This window comes from Lissotriton helveticus, chromosome 3_1 (assembly GCF_964261635.1).
Source record: "Lissotriton helveticus chromosome 3_1, aLisHel1.1, whole genome shotgun sequence".
NCBI classification, from domain to species: Eukaryota; Metazoa; Chordata; class Amphibia; order Caudata; family Salamandridae; genus Lissotriton; species Lissotriton helveticus.
Window position 1 is genome coordinate 348,490,438 of NC_136061.1, and position 19,951 is coordinate 348,510,388.

General features: G+C 47.4%; 1 protein-coding gene across 7 annotated transcripts in view; it reads right to left on the minus strand.

Moving 5' to 3' along the window:
- Nucleotides 1-19,951, minus strand: part of LOC144822453 (uncharacterized) — a 1,018,233-nt gene that overhangs the window by 855,667 nt on the left and 142,615 nt on the right. For 2 of the 7 annotated variants that reach the window (XM_078680009.1, XM_078680006.1), the window contains exon 2: nucleotides 15,185-15,647. The exons of the other annotated variants lie outside the window; for them this stretch is intronic. The gene's annotated coding sequence lies outside the window, so the exon portion shown is untranslated. The remainder of the gene's footprint in view (nucleotides 1-15,184; nucleotides 15,648-19,951) is intronic. 7 annotated transcript variants of the gene reach the window in all.

Consider the following 19,951-nt stretch of genomic DNA (forward strand, 5'->3'; position numbering starts at 1 on the left):
CCATCCCCAGCTTTCAGTTTGAGAGCACATTCGATTTTGAGACCTTGAGCCGTGTATCTGCCAGTGTTTAGTTGTCTCCTTGAATCCCGCACATTCACGTAGATTCTTACCATGGGAAAGTCTCCGCGGCTATTATACATCACAATATGACAGTCGGCAGTGTATCTTAATTGCACCTTTAGCACATGAAATAACAACAAACCCCAACTTTTCCCCTTCCCACCCACTCCAGCATCCCAATTTTGCCGAAGCCATTTTGCCCTCATAACTTCTCTACGTATCAGAACTGTTTGGGGACCACCCTAGTAGAGGTCCGCCGAGAGCGCATCCCACCATCCCTAAAAGGGGATGGGGGCGGATCAATAAACTGTAAACAGATTACATCATCAAAACATTTCAACGTCCTTTTGTGGTCCAGAACCAGCACTAACTAGTGGTTAATAAGTGAATGGTGAAACTTTATAAGTGCATAGTCATTGCATTTCACATATTATTTATAGTGTACACCATGCTAACCATGCCATCTCTCACCATCTATGTGGGTTTCGTTTCCGCACCTAAAAAGTTCCACATATTTTACGACACGGGGTTTCAGCATCCAGGCACGGTCTAAAGTCTCTGAACAGTGCACCGCTGGGCGGCAGATTGAACGTCTACTTAAAGTCCTATGAGGTGCCCATTCTAGGTTGTGTACTTTCGCGGTTGAGACATCACGTACATGTAACTCATTCACTAATACTGACATTCGGCATTCAATAGCCTTACCTTCAGTCTGAGTCTAGATGTCTATCTTTGCGGTTGCTCTTTCTTCCTTTCATAATAGTAGTTTTTATGAATTCCATCGCCGTTTTGGGCGTCGCCAGGAAAACAGGTTTGTCGTCCCAGGTGATCCTTAAGCGTGCCGGGTATAACATGGCATATGGAATTTGCAGATCCCGTAGTTTGGCTTTGACCTCGTTGAATTCCTTCCGTGCTTGCTGCACACTAATCGTGAAGTCCGGGTAGAATTCTAGTTTGTTGCCCTGGTGTTGGATGTCACCTTTCTCTCGAGCCAGTCGCAGGATAGTATCTCTGTCGCGGTAGTTCAGGACTCTTGCTATTATTGGTCTTGGTATGGCGCCCGGTTTTGGAGTCGGGGCCAGGGATCTGTGTGCTCGCTCCACTATAAATATGGGCGAGAGATTTTCGGCGCCAAACAGTTCTTTACCCAATTGTTCAATATAAGGCTCCATTCGCCCCGTGTTCGTGGATTCCGGCAGGCCTGCTATGCGAATGTTGTTCCTTCTCGACCTCGCTTCCAACTCCTCCGACTTGGCCTTGAATACTTCCAGGACCTTCTCCATGCCCTTGCATTTAGCTGTCGTTGCATGCGCCTCATCTTCGACCGAGGAAATTCTATTTTCGGCCGTGTCCAGCCTCTCTCCCTGCTTGTCCAGTTTCGTTGCTAGGTTGTCCACTTTGCCTGTTAGGAGGTCCAATTTTTCGTTTATTTCTTGCCTGGACGCCTGGATGGCCTTGAGAATACTCTCCATAACATTTTCCTCTGGGGATTCCGCTCCTTGGTCATCCTCTGTATGTTTAGATTGGTTCTTCGTTGTCTTCCGTGTCTCAAAGGAGAGGGTGGGTTGTTGTTTGTCTGGTTTCCCCATCTTGTATGACCCAGTAGCGATATGGCTATAGTAACGTTGTTGGAGCTCGGAGCGTCTGCCACGGTGTGGGGCTATTGCACTTGTAGGCGGATGTTGGGATCAGGGTGTCTGTTACGCCGCAGAGTTTCTCGTTAACCTTTCCCCTGATACGGTCGGGAAGTGCGCCGCGTGTTGTATCCTGTGGTCAGAGGAGTGTACACCGTGTTGCTGCCCCACTCCTGTTCCGTGGATTCGCCTGTTATACCGATGGGGTATCGTGTGAAGCTGTGGCCCACTGTTCTTTCACCCGTTCCGGTCACAGTGTATGGATTACGCTGTGCGACAAGGCCTCTTGTGTCCGCACTAACGGTCAGTCCCGCCCCTCTTACGTTGTATGTTTCGCGCCTTCTAGTACATACTCCACTTTCGGCCTAGAAGTGCGATTCTCCGTGCCACATTTTGTGTTATGCAGAATTATTACCGCCAACCGTCTGGGTCTGCTGTACAGTGGACTGCTTTATTTACCTCAATAACGTTGGAGATTGTGTATAGTTCCTGGGGAGGCTCCCTGTACATGAATGTCCCTTTTGAGACCTTGCTGTTCATGCTCGTTACATGCCGGGTCGCAGTGTCACCATGTTGCCTGTGACTGCTCTACGCATTGTACCATCAGCGGCTATGTCCCATATTCGGGCATGTGCCCCTAATACGCCGTAGAGTGCCGTGTTTCTGGTGCATACCAGCGGTAGCGCTAGCGCTCAATCCTCGCACTCCCTACTAACTTCCAGCGCGCCCTGCAGTTTATTCACTCCTATCAGACTATGGACGCCGCCATCTTGTCTGTGGTGTCCGGTTAGGAGAATAATGCGCAGTATCAGAAGGCCAGTGCCCGCTGTGTGATTGCCTCCCCCAGTCGTTTTATGGCGCCAAAAGAGTGGTCTTTGGTACAAACAGAGTCTCTCTCATTCAATCCCTTATGTGGCGCAGTACTTGGTATGTTCGTTATGTGCTGGACCACGGAGCCGCCATAAAGTCCGCTATCTCCCGTTTTACCCCGTGTAATCACATCGCCAGCAGCGGTTGCATGCTTCTCATGAGCGGGACGGTTACTTGCCTGAGCCTTCTCCGTCTTGCTTGCGTGCTCTGTTCTCGCGGCGCACAGTGTCCGCAGGTCGCGCTGCCCGATCACGGTTTCTCCGGCTCTGCCCGGGCTCCAGCCGCCATTTTACCGCTCGTCCGATTGTCCGCAAGGTATTGTCTTCCGCATCAGTATTGCGGCACCTTCAAGCGCCACCCGACCATATGTTCGTGAGGACAGTGCTGTCCCATTCAAGCTGGTGTGGTTGTTTCTCTGATTTCGTCCGTTTGAATACAGCTATTCGGCGCGATTTTGATCCGCCCGGCGGAGCTGCACTGTCAGGCAGCCATTCCGCTGTGCGCCCTCTAGCGCCTCCCCACTGTTTTTTAGCTACTTTCTGTGCTTTCCTATATAACTCCCTAGCCTCTCTCACACCTAAGATATTCCTGGATCTAAGTTCAGCACTTAGGTTCTGGCGGGCTACTTTACAAGATTGGTTGTACCACCCCACCTCAGGAAGATTTTTACCGACCTTAACTGATTTTGTGGTCTTCCTAAAGGACCCCTGGAGCTGGGTAAAGAAATGGGTATGAGCCTCCAGCATAATTTGGGGAAAATGTTGCTTACTGCAATGGATGTTTATGTTTCCCACTTCTTCGATCACCACTTTTTTAAGGTCCTCCAACTTCTCTGGACATTCAATCAATCTGCCCCATTTGATGTGACGCAGATTATTCGAGGCAACAATATCTAGGGTGACTTTGCCGCCCCCCCATGTTGGGTTCTCTAGAACCCTTTAATGCTTCAAATTCCATGCGGAGTGGGTTGTGGTCGCTTTCTAACCTGTTTTTTACTACCATGTCAATCAATCGATCCCATCCTCTGATGTCCACCAGGAAGTAATCTATTCGACTGGAAGACCTGCCATTGTCGAATGTTTTTTCCCCCTGGCGATCTGACTGGGTACGCCCATTGGCTGCTCTGAGTCCTCTCACTAGACATAAATCCTTAAGTTGGATAGCTACAGCTGACCACTTTCTAATTACAGGAAGATCAAGCTGAGGGACACCCCATTTGCTGTCCTCCTCAGCAGCAAGAATTTGATCCTCCTGTCCAAGTGGTTCAAAGGTTGTGTTGACATCACCTCCCACAATAATGGACAACTTGGTTGGAAGCGCCTCAAGTTGGAGGTCAAGAGCAGAGATTACTTCTGAAGTTTGACCTCCCACTACCCCCCTAGCATAAATGTTAAAGATTACCACCCCCTGGCCATTAGCCCATGTAATATTAACTGGCAGTATATCGTTCGATGGGGAGTTGATTTGCTGAATTTTGCAACATAGTGATTGGCAAATCCAAATTATCAGGCCCCCAGATGGGCGCCCTTTGGGATTCTTTGTAGCAAGTGCATGAAAATTAAGGAACCCCAGATGATGTATTGGGATCAATGACCATGATTCCTGAAAAAGTATGATATCAAACTGGTCAATAAAACTACACCATTCTGGAGATGTTAGCTTGTTACTAATTCCTGCAAGATTCCAGGATAGAAAGGTCACCCCTGCCTTAACTGCCGGAAAGCAGAGAGGATCCTGTGGTGTTAATAAACTTTGGGTATCACCCTCCCTCCCAAACTCAGGTTCTACATTGATGGCTGAATGGCTTGTTATCTCTAGTGGTGGTACCTCACATCCCGGGCTGTCACATATCGCTAGTGAGTTAGAGCTGATCAGTTGTTCAGGGTCAATGTTCTCTATCAACCTCCCTAGGAATTTGGAGCCTCCCGTCCTTTTTATTCTGGGCGTTGGAGCGACATTAGTAAGAGTAATCCCCTGAACTATAGAAGCACACATTCTACCAGACTCGGCTAGTTCGTTGTGCACAATGCTATCGGCCCACTCAAGTCAATAACACTCATTTAGGTCTGATAAAGCCCCAAACCTATTTTCCAAGCTAATTCCCCAATCACTAGTTTGGGCACTAGTTTGAACATCCCTACCCCATTTATTTAACACTGGGTTCCATGTTGGCCTTAGTGAGCTAGAATTCGCTGCACTTCCTTTTGAACAGTAGAAAAATGTGAGCGTAAGTGGAACTATGGAGGTACTCCTACGTTGCGGAGGGAATATATTTGCCAGAACATTAGGGAGTACATGTGAGCTAGAGAAGTTCAAGACTATACAATCTCCCCTGAATTTTTTCGGACGGTTCCCTATCCAGGCTACCCTTCTTCCCATGATGATTTCCCCAGCTAGCTGCTGTTTGCCCCATGGGGACATCAGCATATTATTTGACAACCAATGCAAGGCTTTACTGGTCAAAGAGGTTGGAGATTCCACCTGGCCTTGCGCCAGAGGCGGTACATTAGCCAGAACCAGGACCAGGGGAGAAGCTTCTACAATGAACTGGAGTGAGCCTTTCTCAGGGCAGGGTATAGTGGATCTTGGTGGGGGATAGTCTTTGGCCACTACCTGGCCATCTTCACCTATTAGAGGCCGAGTAGGGGGAGGAATCAGTGCCACTTTCGCCCCGCCCCCCCCCCTCCCAACATTCTCCTCAATTGTTTCTGCTCTACTTGAAACTAGGGTTGATATATTATCTACCACCTCCACTGTCTTATTTAGAAGTCCACCCAGTCTTTTTACCTCCGCCGTAAGCTGGTCAATTTTAGTCACCAGCGGTTTAATGATACCCTTGATCTTAGAGTCGATCATGCTAACTATTTTATTAATTTGCTCCTCCTCCATAACCAATTTACCACCTTCTACCCCATCTACCTCAACATTATCCATGGTTTTGGGTGGAGAGGCTATCCTCTTTCTACTAGATCGTGACCCACCACGTTTAGTCTGCGCTTTTCTGCATGTTCTAACTGCTCTGGTTGCAGGCACAGGTGACAGAGTTTTCTCTGTTATAGTAACTACCTGAATCTCAGGATCTATTAGTAGGTCGACCGTTGGGGGTATGCTATGTTCAGAGATGTCCATTAAGAGGGAATCGATGTTGGTGGCATCGCTACTGGTGACCTGCACCGAGGGTTCTAACAGGGGAGGATCTGACAGAGAGCTCAACATAGGGCTTGACACGGGGGACATAGGAGAGGGGCTCAATCCCAGTGACTGTCTTCTTTCGCTGGTAATTTTGCTCACAACCTGCACTAGGTAGTTGTCTATAGTATTAGACACAGAGGGAACCTTTTGTTTCGGCATATCGCACCCAGTTGTTAGTATCGCAATGATAAATGATAACACTCCTCTACGACGGATAAAGTGTAATAATATTCTGCTTGAACAGATAAGTCACAAGGTCACAAGATCGCAAGTAACCACAATAATAACAAGAGAGAGCTGGTCTTACTGCATGAATAGCACAGAGGTCCCACAAAGCTACGAGCAGGGTCTATGGCCCAGTCCAGTCACGGCCAGTCCCGGACTGTCTCAGACTGTCCGCCCTTTGTCCGGGCTTCGTCCGCGCGTCCCGCGGGACGAGGGACCAGGCGGGGCTTTATGCGCTTCTTGGCGCGCAGCAAAGAGTGTTACTGCCCCGTGGGATCTTGGAATATGTGGTCCGGAAGAACGTGACCGGCGGAGCCAAGCCCGGCCGGTCAGATGCCTCAACGTCCCGGTGAGTGTAAGGAGGAGCTGGGGGGTGGAGCCAAGCCCGGCCACAGGAGTGCAACAAATGATTCCGGCTTCCACGGCCACCCGCGGATTTAAAAAACTGCTTCTATCAGTGTCAGCTGGCGAGGTTTTTGTACTCAGCTGTGTCCTACAATAAATTTACATGTAATCAACTAGAAGTATCCTGTCATCTATCACCATGCTATTTACAACATCCTCTCTTTGAACAGGCAGTGTATAATGACATTGAATCAATAGAGGAGGACAAAACCAGAATCTACCACAATATGACCATAGAAGAAACAAAAGCATTGAAAGATCTGAAGGAAGAGGACGAAATAATCAAAAAATTAGCAGACAAAGGCGGTGGGATTGTCCTACAAGATAAGGAGGCTTACAGAACAGAATGCTGCTTCCGGAATGACAACAACATATACAAAGCCTTAACTGCTGATCCAACACAAGGACCTAAAAGTAGAAATAAAATACCTTGTGGAGAATGCAGAAAGCAGGAAGTGGATTTCCAAGAAGGAGGCTGAGTTCTTCGTAACAGCAAACCCAAAATACCAGTTTTCTACATTCTTTAAAAAAAATCCATAAAACAGATACCCTCCAAAAGGTCACCCCATAGTATCAGGAATAGGCTCACTTCAGGAGCCTTTATCCCACTTCAGTGATTTCTACTTAAAACCCCTGTTACAGAGCACCCCAACTTGTCTTCAAGATACAAAATAACTATCGAACCTCCTTAAGGATATTGATTAGGATCCAGAAAAGAACATACTACTGTGTCTGGATGTGGAAAGTCTGTATACAAACCTCCCTCAAGAAGACACCTTGAAGGTAATACAGAAGCCCTGAATCACAGTGAATGGAACTACACAACCCTGAAACATTTCATCATGGAATGCTCATGCCTAGCTTTCACTAAAACGTCTTTAAGTTTGAGGGAACGCTGTACCTAAAAACTTTGTAGGAACCTTGATGGGGAGTACATTTGCCCCAAATGTGGCAGGATTTTTACATCTTTAACATACTGAATGATGATATTCTGTTGATCTGGAATGGGGACAATACATCTGTGATCCCATTTACCAGATAGATCAATGAACAAGACCTCGACACAACAAGTGATTCACTTACACCACGGACACTAAGACAATAACCTTTCTGGATGGGACCATTTATGTAGAGAATGGAAAAATAGTAACAGCTTTCACCCCGAGACGCTGAAGTAAAATCTTCCGTATGACCAATTTTTGCATCTAAGAAGAAATTGTGCAAAAATATCTGATGACAAAATTCAGGCCAAGGCGCTAAAAGAAAAACTGAGACAGGAATTAACCAGAGACCATCCCAAAGAAGACATACAAATGAGCAAGATATCAAATAGAGAAGCCGTACTGGATTCAAGAACCAAGAGGGAGACAGCGATCCCACTGACATGTGTAACAACAACATACAACACAAGTACAAAACAGGTGAAGAAAGTAATAAACAAACATTGGAAGATACTGCAGACAGGAAAACTAAAATGGGAAAAACCTGTATTATTATTTTTAAACATGTAGTACAAAGAATACTGTGGTCTCAATACGTTCTAGGAAGAAAAACATACCAGTTGAAACCAAGGTCCTGAATAGCTGGGGTATACTAGAAGTAACAGGCCGATGCGCATGCGGAAATTGCAGCTTCTGTCATCTCACGAGTACCACAAAGTCACTAGATTTGGAACCAGGTAAGACATGGATACTAAAAAAGCATACTAATTGTAACCCTATGAACGCTGTACCTGCCCATTGGGGTGTGTCCACGCAGGTGATGAAAACGGAGGTGCTCTGTTAGAGCTCCACCGCTTAGTCCCCCTTAATCCGATCATTTATCCGTTTCAAAGCAATTCCGGGGCCGCTAAATAACTTTACTGAGCCCCGACTAGTCTGGGGATGACCCGTAAACTTCACGTACGCCGAGCAGGAAAGAAACAGGGAAACAAATCCGCAGTGGAGGTGAGGCCTGCAGTGGAAGTGCATGAAACGTGGCCATGTCTGCGATGCAACGTCGAGGCCGCACCATACTCTGGGGAACTCGCCACGCCTGGGTCACGAGTGCGCCTTTGCTGGGGAACCTCCTTGGCTCTCCCAATGCCTGAACATCTCCGGCGATGGCCAGCAACCTACGAGCCAAACGGAGTTGGAAACCGAAGCTGAAATACTGCCCTGCCAAGACGGAAAAATCCCATGGGGTGGCCGCCGGAGAACCCTGCTGCGAGTAGATGCCTCATCGGCACGAGCGCAGCAGAATATGAGGTTTATCCCCAACATTGATCATAGGCGGTACACATATGGCCACACTGACATCCGGATGTAAGCGTGCTACAGGACAGGGAGCGCTCACCAAGTCCACACAACAGACAAGAAAGACAGACGAGACAACAAAATAGGCAGTAACTGAAGACCCACAAGTGCTGGGCCACAACCGATCAATCTTTACCCAAAGTTGCATGCCGTCAGAGAGAAACTGAAGCAGGGGCGCGGCATACATATCCACAGGCCCTGAGCCACACAGGCTATGCCGTTGCTGTGGGGGAGGTGCAGGAGTGTGCAATAAGTAAAGAATAAGCGCCTCTAGAACCATTCCCAATCCTGATGCCCACCCAGACACACGGCACAACGCAAAATCCAGCAACTGGGCGCAGGATCAGAGCAACGAAACACCAAGCTATTATAACAACGGTATAGGCAGGTGGAACTGTCACACAATGCTCAGGCACCATATGTCCCACAGAAGCCGGCCAAGGAAGGCCCTTGGCTCAACCCCCTTAACCCGTTCTCAGTCAGGCGAAATGTCCGGGGATGGGCCCTCAGACCAGATGTCACACAAACTAGACGCCGTTCTAGCAGCGGTGGAGAACTAAGTGCAACAATGGAACAGACTCGCACCACACTAGAAAATAAGATTGACAAGGTAGTGATCGACTTAAATCTCCTACATGCGGACCACCGAAAACTTACAGACAGGATGTCCACATTGAAAGTCACAATGGCGGAAATCTCCCCACAGAGGCAGTCTATGGAAAAACGCCTTAGAGATCTCACAGCCCGGGTTGATTTTCTTGAGAATCGAGTTGAAGACACAGAAGGTCGATCAAGGCGGAACAATGTGCGTGAGGTGGGGGTTCCGAAGGCAAAAAAGGAAGAGACGCAATTGCCTACACAGAGCACTGGATCCGCGATCTACTGCTGGAGGGAACGCACTCACAACATTTTGTCATTGAGTGGGCACACAGGATGGCGAACAGACCCCTGCCTCAGGGTGCCAACCCAAGACCATTCCTATTCCATGTATTAAACTATAGGGACAGAGATGCCATTTAACAGGAAACTAGGAAACTACAAAAAGTGCAAGTGGGAAATAACACAGTCATGTTTCTCCCTGACTTCACCACAATGGTGCAAAGGCAGCGGTATTCCTTCATTGAGGTGAAACAAAGAGTTCGACCGCAAGACCACAAGTATTCCTTAATGTTCCCCGTTCGCTTATGGGTAATTGCAAAGGGAAAGACACATTTCTTTGACACTCCCGGAGCAGCATGCAAATGGCTGGACATGCAGGAATCAACGGAAGGCACCTCATTTACTGTAGGAACAGGGGAGAAACATCCGAGTGACCTTCCCAGACAATATAAAAGAGAAAAAAGATGCACCAAAAGTCTAGTGTCCCAAAATATTGGCCCAAATTTAAAACGGATGAAGCAGGATCAGCGCAATGTGCTCCAAGCAGCAGCAGAAATAGGAGGCGGATTAGGTGAGATATCATCAGAGTCCAGCTTACACGAGAGAGAGTGATGTGGAATTATCGGATGAAACTTTGAACTCGCAAGACTCAGAATCTCTACCGAAAGTCACCCCCCAGATCTAACATGCAGAGACAATCCATGAGATTAGGACAATGAAACTGCGGCAACGACTACGCAAGTATAAATGGACCCCAGTATTGTTGTCACACAATAATGGTTAATTGTAATGTTAATAAGTTCCTTCCTCATACTATATAGAACGTGTATAGCTGCACAAACACTCCAAAGTATTCTATTCCGCATAGACGGACACATTGCTCCTTCCACGATGGTGCATGCACAAACCTATGAGGCCCCGGTATATGCTCTCCTTATAATAAACAGGGGCGACACCACATTTTGTATTCACCTATTTGTAGACGTGCTTCACCTGGATGAACCCCCCCTTGTCATTGAGATTGGTTTCATTGGTTGGACGACTGGTATTTGTATTCTCGCCCTTCTGGAATTATATATTTTGGTTTTGATTAGTTTCACTATCTGTCACGTTCTGGGACAACACAGCTTGCTATCTGGCTCAACAGAATGGCACCCAACACGCAGATATCTGATTTCTTCATATATCAAGAGGCACCTAATCCAGGTAGCTCTTCCACAAGAGACACATTTGGCAGGATCTGAGGTAAGGAACCTATAGAGAAGATGGAGTTGGCAATTATACGCCACGGGCTATTCAGCATAGAGGTACATTAATTTGGGTTTGACCAGGTACCCCATTTAACGTAGAAGAGTAGCTCAATGACACAGAGGGCCAATACGTGATAGTAAGTGGTAGGTTGGATGGCAGACCAGTTATAACTGCATTGATATATGCACCTAATACAGAGCAGGCCTCATTCTTAAATACCCTATCAAGTAAATTATCGATTTGGCACAGTACCTCGATGACTCTTGGGGGAGACTACAATTGTGTATTAGACGCAACTCTGGACTGCTCCTTCCCCCCAATTCCCGGGGCGCCTACTGTCACAGCAATGAGGGCACTAAAAAGCTGCGTTATGCAACGACACTTAGTGGACGTGTGGAGACACAAGAATCCCATGGATAGGGTTTTCTCATATTACCCGGGGGCACACGGTCTACATGTCCGATTTGATGGTATGTTAGTCTCAGGTGACCTCCTACCAGTCATAACAGACCCCCAATACCTTGGGAGAACTCACTCAGACCAGAATCCACACACACCTCAACACCGATCCCAATATGGCGCATGTAACCCAAACTGCTGGTGGATGAGCCCTTCAGAGAATCACTAGGGGCGGCAGTGGCACAGTACTTTGAAGAAACACCGCCTCCGCATCATCGGCATTAATAGAATGGGACGCATTTAAAACGGTTATCCGGGAACACTGAATAGGCACACAAGCTGGTGTGCGCAAAACGTTAGAGGCGGACTTAGACAACCTGGAAAACAGATTGGCGACCCATGAGAGACACCCAGTTAGGGGCTCTGGTAGAAGGCTAGATGAAAGCAGAGCAGAACATGCCCAACTACTAGAGAGGCTCTGCTGCCTTAGTTATGCCGCCTACTCTGCACGCACACATAACACGAGAAGGCTGGCAGACTCCTTGCATGGCTCATCAGGCAGGACAACGCCAAATCGCTTGTCACATCACTTCGTTCATCACAAGGTACAACACTATATTCACAGCAAGACATCCACCCGGAATTTGTTAGTCACTACACCATGCTATATAAATCTTCAGTCTCAGTTACGACGGAAGAAATTCACAGATATCTAGCAGACATCACCCCCCCCCCCCTCCCCACCAGACAACCCCTTAACGGAGGCTTGAACTCGACGATCTCATGCTCCTGGAAGAAATCCAGGCAGGCATACTGGGAAAACCCCGGGTCCTGATGGTTTGCTGGCAGAATTTTACAAGAGTTATGCGAATTACTGGCACCACAACTAACAAGCATTTACAATGCAATAGGTCTCGCAGCATTAAAGTTTGAGTTATTGGCATTGTGTATGACAATGTGTTGCATAACATTTTTAGCAAACTTTGAATTGGTGAGCAGTGAGAGTGTGTGCAAGAGTATGCTGTTTTTGAAAGCAGTGTGGTAGAGAGTGCAGGAATTTGGGTGACCTGAGCAATGTGGATGATGCACCTCACGCACGGGGCTGACGCAGTTATTATTCACACAGCTCTGATGGTGCACCTTAGGCACGGGCTCACAGCTGTTATTATTCACACAGCTCTGATGATGCACCTCACGCACGGGCTCACAGTTGTTATTCACACAGCTCTGATGATGCACCTCACGCACGGGGCTGACGCAGTTATTATTTACACAGCTCTGATGATGCACCTTAGGCATGGGCTCACAGCTGTTATTATTCACACCGCTCTGATGCATCTCATGCACGGGGCTGATGCAGTTATTATTTACACAGCTCTGATGCACCTTAGGCACGGGCTCACAGCTGTTATTATTCACACAGCTCCGATGATGCACCTTAGGCACGGGCTCACAGCTGTTATTATTCACACAGCTCTGATGATGCACCTCACGCACGGGGCTGATGCAGTTATTATTCACACAGCTCTGATGATGCACCTTAGGCACGGGCTCACAGCTGTTATTATTCACACAGCTCTGATGATGCACCTCACGCACAGGGCTGACGCAGTTATCATTCACACAGCTCTGATGATGCACCTTAGGCACGGGCTCACAGCTGTTATTATTCACACAGCTCTGATGATGCACCTCACGCACGGGGCTGATGCAGTTATTATTTACACAGCTCTGATGCACCTTAGGCACGGGCTCACAGCTGTTATTATTCACACAGCTCTGATGATGCACCTCCGGCACGGGCTCACAGCTGTTATTATTCACACAGCTCTGATGATGCACCTCACGCACGGGGTTGACGCAGTTATTATTCACACAGCTCTGATGATGCACCTTAGGCACGGGCTCACAGCTGTTACAGTGCTTCCTTCTTTTTACTGGGGGCAACCTGGCTGGATAAATTCAGCGTAGTTTCTCAATGTAAAGACTTTGCTGCCTCAGCTGCATGTTTCCTTCGTTTCACTGTCTCAGAAATGTCCCTTTAAGTGGTTAAAAGGCTGCCTAAACAAGAGCAAAGAAAATACACCTAAAAAAAAAATGAAGCCCCCCGTAGCCCGCTTACCGCTGGTGCTGTGGTGCACGTGAAGAAAACTACCGTGGGGCGGGACTTCCGTTTCCTGCTGGAAGCTCGCGCCCACGGAGTGGCTGGCCAGGAGAGGAGCAGTCAGGAGAGGAGGAGTCAGGAGAGGAGCAGTGGTGATGCGGGGCTCCCATGCCCGAGGGAGAGCCCCTCGGTGGCGTCTGAAGTCCGGAGTTTCGCCGACAAGGTGAGTGGGGCTTAGTTGTAGTGGGGGGGGTGGCGGCGGGGGGGGGTGTCTGTGTGCGCTCGTGTGTGTGTGCGTGCGGCGGGGGTGATGGTGTGTGTCTCTGTATGTGTGCGCTCGTGTGTATGCGTGCGTGTATGTGCGCTAGTGTGTGTTTGCGTGCGTGTATGTCTCTGCGTGTGTGCCTGTGTGTGTGTGTGTGTGTGTGCGCGCACGTCTCTGTGTTGGTGTGGGTGTGACTAGCCTGCCGAAATCGGAGCGCGTGGTTGTGCGCGCCACCCGTTTCAGTCACTTTAAAACGATTCCAGTTACTTTTTGGGATGTCACAGTTCTTACTAGCAATGTTCAATCTTCAAACAGTGTTAAATGCCCCTCAAACCACTTTACTGGGCCTCAGGCACTGTTTCTTCTTTTAGGGGGTAACAAGAGGCTCCAAACACACCTGCAGGCAAGACCTAAGGCGGGGACGCGCTGTCCGTGAGGCCTGAACACCTGTGTGTGCCTCGTATGCCGATCGGGGGATGAACCTACCGAGTTTCACGCATCCCGCGTGAGACGCGAATTCGGGAGCGTACTTGGGAGATGGTACGATTCGAAGTGCGGTGCGCTTACAGTGCCCGCGCCGCCTGGCGTACGCTCAGTGACCCAGGGCGCAGGCGAGGCAGAGAGGTTGTGCGAGTCGTGATGGGGGTGAGACTCGCACAGCGCACACTTCAGGACTTCAGGGGGCACAAAGGGCGGTGTGGCACATCAGGTGCGGGTGATGTAGCCAGGCAAAGGCTGCTGAGGAAGAGAGCAGTCATCGGCGCGCGGCGGAGACGCCGTCGCCATGAGCGTGCGCGCGACCAAATCCGCGCATGGCCAGCTCTTGTTGCTCCCTCTCCCATTCACAATGCTGGGCGCGTGGCCGGCTCTTGTCATGTTTGTCGGCTGAAACGATTGCTATAGTTCTCTGGCGAGAACGCGCTTCGCGCGTCTCTAAGCCAAGACCTAAAAAGGGTATATGATGCAGCATTAATGGACTCCTTGCTCTTGCCCATGCAAAATGAGGCATTGCTGGTCTCTATTCCCAAGCCCGGCAGGGATCTGGAGCTGCTTGGGTCATATATGCTGTTGCAGTACTTAATACGGAGTATATGGTCTTAGCATCCATAATTGCTGCGAGACTGGCCATATTGGTAAGGAGCCTGGTACATAAAGACCAAAATGGTTTTGTCCTCACCCGGAGCACAGCATTGAGTATTCTCAGATTTTTCAGTGTGCAACAATATGCCACTAATACCTGGCCTCAGTCAGGATGCATGGTCTTGGACCTGGAAAAGGCCTTTGACTCACTTGAATGGCCCTACCTCTTTGAAGTAATACGCAGGTACGGGTTTGGAGACACCTTCCTTCACATGATTAGATTACATATAGCCCACTGTCTGGGTGCGAAGAGGATGTATGATATCAGAGAACATAACGATTAATAGTAACCCTGGGCGTAGTATGCGTAGTGGGGCTATGCGAAGCTACGTGAAGTGGGCATGATGCTACGCCCACTCACACACTTCGCGTAGCCCCACTACGCGCCGCCCGCCTCCCTCCCCCTCTCTTCTACATACCTAATTTCAGGTAACAACTACATTAAAAGTAAATTAAAGGCACTTACCTGGTCCGCAGCGTCCCGGGGCTCCCTCTTCTATTTCGCGCTGACTTCTCCCATCCAAATGCGCATGCGCAGGCGGCCGCCCATGCGTTGGGAGTGAGCCCTCCGTACCGGCGGGCTTCTCACTGCGCCTCAGCCGTGTCACTCCTGGAGGATCGCTATTCTCATGGTGAGCGAAGGTGCTGTTCTTAAACTGCTCCGCTTTCTCGGGACAGACGAGCCCGGGGGTGCTGATTTTACAGTTTGCTCGGATATCTCCGCCATGCTCGATCGGATAAGGGTCAAATTTATTTCCAGGAGATCCGCTTGTATTCCGGTGGCGGAATCGTTGCTTTAGTAAGAAAACCAATGGGGTGGAATGCTGTTCAGGAGGTTGAAAGAGGGTTCACTACTGAGCAACAGCTTCGAGCGGCCATGGTGGGGCTGGCTCCTCCTCCCGCTTCATAACATCCCATGGAATATGGTGCTACAAAAATAAATGGTGGGACCAGAATAAATAAAATAGTGATGCATCGGTAAAGCAAAGAGGGCTTTTACACACAGAAGAGACCCCCCGGGGGAAAATGGAGGAAACTGTTACATGCATTTAGACGCTCGCCAAAATTCTAAGGGACCCCTATGGAAGTAAACTAACAAAAACAAAGCTCACCAATACGAACTAATAGCTTAGCAGTCCTGCGATACGGCCAGGGTACAATCTCTAAATAGTATCATCATTCAGCAGGAGATTTAGCTCAAAGAACATAGCAGTCCTGCAAGTAACCTGGGATACCAATCTAATTAGGTTTCACAATGCGGCATAAAACATAATTTATGCTGCTCTGGCGTCATATGTCCCGGTTAGGCCTAGAGGGAAAACCTGCTATTTTACATACACAAGTTTTTTTCCGAAGTGACCTTCACTCTCACACAATGACTTTTGAGACACATTTGCGTTTATGACAACGCGGATTAGTTTCCATGAAACTATACTTGCTTACAAAATCAACTTCACAAGAACACTATCATGATACTTAGAACATCATGTACAAGGTCTATACAAACATTGTGCAAATGTGATTGATTGTTTTTGTTCATGCTGCAACATAGCTATCTACAGCACATGAACAATGGCGGCCTGACAAGACTCTCGGTCCAGGGCAAGGATGCTTTCTGTTATAAATAAAAAAGCATTTCCGGCAGAGGAGCACTCACTGGCATTTGCGAGGTCACCACACACTGACTTCTCAGCCCAGCTGCTTGCTGATCCCTCGGTGAGGCGTGACCAATCAATTACCACGACGAGGACCTACATTCTTTCCCTTCAGGTAATGGGATTGGATCATCCGAAGGGGAATTTCTGGCAGAACACATGCATACACAGAAGGCATTGAGGTTAGGGGACGCGTGGTAGGAGTACACTAGTTATTTACTTATCTACACATACATATATATTTTTTTATATGCCTGCATATATATATATTGTCTTAGCAAGATGGTGGAACTTTTTATACTGTTCATTGTCCTGATATTGCTAATTACTTTCATCTGCTTCTGTCTATTGATCCTTGCAGCACACATATCTTATGCAAGAATCACTTTGGTTCAATGAATATTGAAAATGCCCCACAGTGTATTCCTTGTATTTTTCTCTGAGAGAAAGAGAGCATGAGTGACTGAGCGAATGTGTTCTAGATCTGTTACCAAGATCCCTGGGAGAGCTCAGAGTTGTCATGTTCTGTGGTTGACAAAACCGTTTGCTAACCATCTAGGTGTACATAGGGTGGCACTATGGGCTAGCTGGTCTTTAGGACTGCTTACCCTGCGGTGTACATGGAATCAGTGTAGCACCATCCCTACATTTATGTTGCCCAACAAACAAGCAGTTCCTACTGGGAAGTGAGGAACTACATGACATGGCGCCACCAACATTTGTAGAATTAGTTATTATTCAATGGATCGCCTGAGTAGTTCTATCATGCTTTTCTCAGAGACCCCTATGAACCTCCTATCTGGAGAAGTCCATAGTGGTAAGGACTATCTTCCTCAGCTGAGTAGGTAACTCCTATGTATTGGCTATAGGTTGTTCAAGCTTGAACCTATAAAGAATCTATTCCCATTGCGTTACCCTCTCTGTAATTTATTGATACATTCTTTATAATGTCTTGAGATGATGATGCAGCAGCACTTAACATCGCTAAGAGCTGCAGACATGCGGTTGCTCAGAAATTACTACAACATGGTCTTGCAGCGACAGGCGGGGAGGGTAGTCTTCGTGACTGCGGCTCACAAAGTAGTTAGGATAGAGGTATTCTATTCCTGGGGTACATTACCACGTGCAAATGGCACCACACAGTTATTTCACACTTACAAAGAGAATGAAGAGCCAGACAATTACATATCATAAGAAGGAATTGAGATACTTCTCACATACCAAGAACACATAAATTGGTTTAATGGCACCCTTCCACAAACAACAGCAAATGTTAGATTCAGTCCTCCCAGCAATGAAGAAGCAACATGGCCAGTCTTAGCCGGCCACACACCGCATCCTAATGTTGATAATTTATCATCAGCAGAGGTGGGAACACCATGTAAAGATCTAATAACAATATACAGATGCTTGACACAGTTAATTAGCGAACATTAACACTTACTGGCTACCCGGGCATCTGCCCACAAATGCTATATGCAGTCATGGGAAAGGCTCCTGTCAGATGGAAGGCGATTCTGTTCTGGATTGCACAAAAACAAGTCAGCTTGAGGCGGTGTTTCCCCATACAAACCCGTAGTAAAAACACAGAATTTTAACAGCTAGCTTGCCGATGGAAATGGCTCTCCCTGTGGAAGACTGCACAACTTAGGGTACAGTCTGTGCTTCCGTATATACCAGAACACTTGGTACCCCCTCATTGGCTGTTTTGCCTGAAGTGCTGAAACAGATCCAGAATGAGTACGTGCAGCACCTGCCCTGGACTTGTGGAGGAAACTGATGGGCAATTGTGCAGCAGTATCCACCATTATGTTAAGTAACATAAAGGGGGACGCAGCAGCATTGTCTATATGCCAGTGTACATGGAATGTGGCTTCTGCACAGCAAGAGCGCAAATTACCTAAAATGATCACAGAAACGTATGTTACGCTGGGTAGAAATAATTTGGGAGATAGAAATGGGGAAGCACAATTGAAGAGTAATTCTGAAAAGGATAACTCTAAGCAACTGAATGGGGGTTGAGAGCACACTGTCTCACAGTCCCAGCACAGTTCGCCCCTTTGCATCCGGGTAAATGCAGTACACAGTTCAAACTTACTTCAAAATTACCTGGAGTTTTTCACCAAAGTTGGTGCAGACATTGCTGTATATCTCGAGACACGTGTTTCTGGATTGAGCCCGTTATCAGTAGAGAGCAGCAGTATTAGAGAGCAGAGGAAAATCATCTGGGGCTGCTGGAAATGCTGCCAAGTTTCTCTCAGGTCACAGTACCACTCACAGGCACACAAGTGCATCTCCAAAGCTCGTCAGCTTGCTGGATCAAGGGTGCCATTTAAACAGAATGGTGGTTGGGAACACACTGCCTCACAGACCCAGCACAGTTTGCCCCTTTGCATCCTGGTAAACGCAGTACACAGTTCAAACTTACTTCTAAATTAGCTGGAGTTTTTCACCAAAGTTGGTACATTGCTGTTGGTACATCATAGTGCGGAAGAAATACAAAACAACTCTTGAAATCTCAAATGGATTTTCCTGTCAAAAATATAGCGCTTGGAAGCAGATATCCGACTGCATTCAATGCACTCGGCTCTCAGAAGCAGTTCTGTCGATAACCCCAAAGGTATAAGAATAGGCACTGGCTGTTTTTAGACAGAGTAACAGGGCTACTACAAACTTTGATGACCAGGCATTGTCCTATATTGATGATATTTACTTAACGGATGAGGCCTTTTCGGAGCACTGGAGAAGAGTGGATCACATAGGGTTTGCTTACATGGGTTATAAATGTAATTTTAAAAAATCCAAAATTGCCCATCTCAATGTCCTTTTTCTGAGATATGAGCTAAAAAGAGAAGTGTGTGCTATTTTAACCACCAACTACATTGAAGAGATTTCCATACATATTGGGATTTCTACGTTTTGGCAGAACTAACATTCCAGATTACGCGGAATGGGTTAAACCTTTCGACTGCCTAATACGTCAAGATTTTCAAGTACACATGGGACTCAGGAACATACAAATATCTTACGTTCCATACACGCTGACATGATAGCTTCAAAACACTTAACACACACGTTTAAACACAACAAACTTGGTGATCCAAATCATTGCAGGAACATCAGGGTACACATACGGCACAGTCAATGAAGGTGACAGTACCAATTCCATTTAAATCGCTTCTATACACCAATGCTGAAATGTGTTTTGCGACCTTAGAGACCGTCACCAGAGTAAGCATTCCAAACGCTACGGCACTACATCCATGTTGGACACAATGGGTTAACTCACTCACTGCACCAAAACTCCTAAATGGGCACTATCTCCCAAGAACGGTCTGCAGTGCAGTGCAACTGGTGAACTTATTTCTCAAACCAAACGCGTCATGACACCGTGAACAAAGAGACCTTTTCCTGGTGAACCTTTCAGCTTTTCCAGTTCCAGTTCATGATGGGATTGTTTGAGATAGGGTATCGTGTGATGTGTATGGCCCCATTGAACTTTTACAAATTCTATATCTGTTCTATATCTGTTCAAAATATCTGTGAATGACGTCATTACCCCTAGTACTGTTTCTAAT